This window comes from Corapipo altera, unplaced genomic scaffold, assembly GCF_003945725.1.
Source record: "Corapipo altera isolate COAL_440 unplaced genomic scaffold, ASM394572v1 64, whole genome shotgun sequence".
Classification (NCBI taxonomy): Eukaryota; Metazoa; Chordata; class Aves; order Passeriformes; family Pipridae; genus Corapipo; species Corapipo altera.
In genome coordinates this window covers 191098-196274 of record NW_020884893.1, presented here as the reverse complement: position 1 = coordinate 196274, position 5177 = coordinate 191098, and the positions used below count along the sequence as shown (strand labels likewise).

Genomic DNA, 5177 nt, shown 5'->3' with positions numbered 1-5177 from the left:
CACACCCTGCACCGCCCCGCTCACCCTGCACCGCCCCGCTCACACCCTGCACCGCCCCGCACACCCTGCACCGCCCCGCACACCCTGCACCGCCCCGCTCACACCCTGCACCGCCCCGCACACACCCTGCACCGCCCCGCTCACACCCTGCACCGCCCCGCTCACACCCTGCACCGCCCCGCACACCCTGCACCGCCCCGCACCGCCCCGCTCACACCTCGCACCGCCACACACCCCGCACACCCCGCACCGCTCTGCTCACACCCCGTACTGCCCCGCACACCCTGCACCGCCCGGCTCACACCCCGCTCCGCCCCGCTCCAGAACACCACGGGGCACTGGGAGGGACCGGGACCCCAGCCCGTTCCCGTTCCGCCCTGGGACGGGACACCGGGGTGCTCCCCAGTGCTCCCTGCTCCATCCCGGGACGGGGCACCGGGAACAGGCACGGCTCCTCTGTGCTCCCTGCTCCACCCTGGGACGCAGCGTCGGGAAGGGGCACGGCTCACTGGTGCTCCTCACTCCATCCCGGGACAGGGCACTGGGGAGGACACCAGTGCTCCTCGACACTCCACAGCACTCCCTGCTCCAGCCCGGATGGGAGGGCACCAGGAGGGACATGGTTCTCACCAGTGCTCCCCATTCCTGCCTGAGAGGGACACAACCCCCCGGTGCTCCCCTCTCCATCCTGGGACAGAGCACTGGGAGGGATCCAGTGCTCCCCATTCCAGCTTGGGATGGGGCAACAGGAAAGACACAGCTCTCCAGTGCTCCTTGCTCTGGACGGGATGGGGCATGGGGAGACACCAGGACACCAGGGCCCCACTGCTCCATCCTGGGATGGGGCACTGGCAGGGCCTGGTTTTCCCCACTCCAGTGTGGGACGAGGCACCAGGAGGGGCACGGCTCCCCAGTGCTCCTTGTTCTGGCCTGACACAGAGCCCCAGTACTCCCCAGTGCTTCCCAGTGCTCCCTGCTCTGGCCCAGAACGGGACACAGAGAGAGACACAGGCCCCCAGTGCCCTGTTGTTGTCCCACCTCTGGCCCTGGATGTTCTGGGGGTCCCCGGGTCTCTGTGCTGGGGGTCTCCATGCTGGGCTGTGTCACAGGAGGAGCAGCAGGAGCCAGGCAGGGGCTGTGGCTCAGCCCTTCATGTGTCCTCAGCAGCCACAGCCAGGGCAGGAACCTTCCAAGAGTCCCAGTGGGTGTTAAACAGGAGCCAGGCACAGGGAGATGGTGCCTGCAGACATTCAGAAGAGCCTGCATTGCTTTTCCTTTCCTTGTCCAGGATCTTGAAAACAGGAATATTTTTACTCCCTTGGCAGTCCTGCATTTTTTCTGCATTAATTAGGAGTAGTAAATAACATCCAGGAGCAGCAAATGCCTCTTGGCACATCCCCTCTGCCCCTTGCAGAGTGCTTCAAGCAGCTCCAGAGACCTCTAGGATGGGGCTACTGAGGTCTCAGACCCTCTGGAAAACACAAGGATTTGTAAGAACTCAGGAACATTTATGGCAGACTGGGAAGGGGACAGAGTGAGGGGCTCTGGGTGCAGGAGGCAGGGGAGCTGCAGCGTGTGCTGCTCCACACAGCCCTTCCCAGCCGGGGTCTGCAGCCAGCCCTGAGCATCAGCCTCATGCAGAGGGGAAAAATGCTCCCCAGGCTCCCTCCCACGCAGCAGCAGCTGTGGAATTTCTTGAGGTTGCAGCAGAGGAAGCCCTGAAGGTTATTTCTTTACAAAACAGACGGTTCACATATTCCTGATTTTCTTTCTGCTAAAAGGTCCAGGGTTTGGCTCAAGTGCGATGCTGCTCGCTGTAGCAAGCAGTTCTACAGCACCTCAGAGACATTCCCCTGGGATCTCACCCACTGCACAACCCAGCAGGACTCTCCAGCCCTGCTCTGGCTGCTTGTGCCACTGGGTTCGTGTACAACAAGGGGAATTTGGTCAGTCAGTCCTTGAGCGCAGACAGCTCATTCCCCCTGTGCCACTCGCTCTGGGAACACTCACTTTATTTGCCAGCCAGGCAGCTGTAGTCAGCAGTTTGTCCAGCTGTTTTTCCTTCCCAGGGCTGCTTTTGATAATTCCAGCCTCTAAGGCCACATTCCCATCTGAAACAGCAGTGGGAATGCTAAATATTGCTTTTAGTGCAGCAGAACAGCACCGTTCGGGTTGTTTCCTTTCATTTCAGCTCTGTGCCCGGCAGCACAGATGCTGAGAAGCATGGCCTGGACTCATGGAAGCCATCCAGATGGTGCCAGTGCCTTTCCCTGTCCCACTACTGGGATGGAGAAATCACCATGGGCCTTGGAGCCAGCACACAGCGCTCTGACTTCACCTCCCTCGGAGAAAAAGCCACACCCCGTGGGTGCAGTGAGGAAGATGGGCAGTGATCCCCAGTAGAGAGCTCATCCCACAGCCACTGCTTCTGCCCTGGTCCCCCTGCACCCCCCTTCTTCAGCAATTAATATTCCTATGACAATTGCATCCATTAATTATGCTGGATGGAGATCCAAGGCAAGTATTGCAGGTGGTGTCTTCTAATGGAAACAGTGGGTACAAAGTGACCTTAAAGTCCCTGGTCCCAAACTGGGAGGCTCACCCTGAGCAGGGGGTACATCAGGAGGGCAGCAATAGGGCTGGAGACTGGTACAGTACTGGGGAACTTGGCTCCAGCACTGGGAGGGCTTGGGTTTTATCAAAGACAAAAATCATCTGCTGGCTCCTCTGCACAGCTGGGTCTGTGAGAACCGTGGCCATTTGGACGTGCCAGGACGTTCCTGGGGGTCCTGGTGCTCCCCCAAGCTGTTTTGGGGACTTTAAGCATGCTTGGCTCTCCCAGGCTCCTTCCCCTCTTCGGAGCCCCTTCCTGTCCCAGGGCACACGGTGAGCACCGGGAGCGCGGCACATGGAGCGGTCCCGGCTCCATTTGACTCTCTGCAAGACACCGTGAGCGTAATTCCCATGACGTGGAGCTGCAGGACGGGCTGTGGGATGGGAGGGCGGGGGACGGAGGCTCTGTCCGGGGCTGGCACGCAGGAGTGAATCGCAGCTTCCAGGCATGCCAGCGGCGTTCGTCAGGGCTCCTGCCGATGGGGAGCAGGCGGGGGAGGAGCTGCTTGAAAAATTGCTATTCACAGAAATAGAAACTTCCTGCAGAAACACGAGTACGTCGGTGACAAAAGCCCAGCTGGGAATTTCTCCCTGGCAGCAGGAGCGGTGGGAGGGGAAGGGGCTGGGGAGCATGAGGGGCTGAGGTGGAGGACTGGGGGTGCTGCCAGGGCCCTGACCACGGCTCTGGGAGAAATCTCTGCTTTTTAGCTGGAAAAAGCATCGCTTGGCTCCATAGTCCCCAAACTGTCTTCAGGAGCAGGACCTGCCAGTGTGGCACTGGTGGGCTCCATGCCCCCCAGGCTGAGATGTTCCCTCCAGCAGCACTTACTTGGCCTCCTGTTTGGATGCTGCAGAGGGTGGGGAGGCCCTGGCACATGTTGTCCAGAGAAGCTGTGGCTGCCCCATCCCTGGAAGTGTCCAAGGCCAGGTTGGACGGGGCTTGGAGCAACCTGGGCTGGTGGAAGGTGTCCCTGCCCATGGCAGGGGTTGGAACTGGATGATTTTTAAGGTCCCTTCCGACCCAAAGCACTCCAGGAGTCTATGATTCCATGCTTCCCCAGCTGATTTCCATGGCAGGGTTGAGCCTATCCCAGCATTTTCTCTGCCTAATCTCTCCAGCCCCCTGAACTTCATCGTTAAGCAGCTATTATTAGTCTCATTTCTTGGCATAGCCAGGAGCTGTGTCAGAACCCACCAGCCTATTTATAGAGCGCTGTGAGCAGCTTTGTTACTTGTGTTAATTAGATTGATCCCTTCTGAAGCAAAGTAAAAGACTTTGAGAGCTCAATGTTGTTTGGGACAACATTCCCAAACTGTGGGGATCCAGGCAGCATCTCAGGCTGCTGGTTGCCCTGACAGTCCTTAACCCTCAGCACCAGGGAAGGTCTGCTCTGCTCAGTCTCCCTCGGGAATTTATGGAGGGGGATGGCACCAACCCTTGCCTGAAGGACTGAGCCCCATGAAACCCTGCAAGAGATGGGATGGAAGGGAAATAAAATAGCTTTTCCTGTCTAAATAGGTTTAAATCTAGATCTATTTTAATCTAGATAGGTTTTAATCTAGATAATACTAGATTTAGATATGCAAAATGTATTTAAAAAAATTGATTAATCCTTTACTATGAAGGAAATGTAGTGAAATGGCATTATCTGGCTTTAAAATCACTGGAATCTCTGAGTCCTTTGAGAGCACTTTCTGTTTGCTTTGGGGCATAATTAGTCCCTACAAAGTTTTTCCCCTCTCATGAAGGCTCTTCTCTTTCCAGATCCCTGTAAGATAACCACAATCAGCTGGGCTCTCACAGTGGGAAAATGCTTATGCTACTGCATGGCAGATCATGTGTTATCAGGGAAGGATTATTTTATCCAAGAACAAGAGATGGGATGGGAAAAAAGCAGCACCCTGGAGCTAAAATAACTTTGGAAAGGCAAAAGTTGTCCCACATTAAAGCCCAGTCCTCACTCAGTCCCTGCCCCTCCTCTGCCACTCCCCAGGAAGGTGGAACTGCACTGAGGTCTCCCCTCAGTCTCCTCTTCTCCAGCTGAACACACCAAGTGCCCTCAGTGTCCTCACACGGCTTCAAACCAAGGCCCTTCAAATTATCCTTGTCCAATGCAGCCCCATTCATGGAGGGAGCTTCTGGATGTGGCCGTGCAGACAGTGACCCCACACCCCTCTTTCAGTGCCCCTGAGCCCACCAAATGCTGCACACCAGCAAAGCCCTGTTTCCTCCTGGCTCCACCATCCCACCAGGACGCCCACGGGAAAAGGCAGCTCCCTGGTGCAGGGCCCTGCAGCTCCCATCAGTCACAGCTCCCCTGGGCTTTTTGTAACTCAACAGATAGAGCTTTGAGAAATGTCACTTCTCTGCACTGCTGCCATCTCTCTCCAATGGCCTGTCAATGTGACACCACCGAGGCTGTGGCTGCCCCATCCCTGGAAGGGTCAAAGGCCAGGTTGGGCCTTGGAGCAACCTGGGCTAGTGGAAGGTGTCCCTGCCCATGGCAGGGGGTGGGATGAGATGAGATGAGCTTTAAGGTCCCTTGCAACCCAACTCATTCTGT

General features: G+C 57.0%; 1 long non-coding RNA gene across 1 annotated transcript in view; it reads left to right on the top strand.

The window, feature by feature from the left end:
• Positions 1-4562, top strand: part of LOC113948514 — an 18403-nt gene extending 13841 nt beyond the window's left edge. Inside the window, exons 2-3 of the long non-coding RNA XR_003528174.1 lie at positions 2157-2165; positions 4404-4562. This is a non-coding gene — a long non-coding RNA (uncharacterized LOC113948514). The remainder of the gene's footprint in view (positions 1-2156; positions 2166-4403) is intronic.
• The last annotated feature ends 615 nt before the right edge of the window (positions 4563-5177 follow it).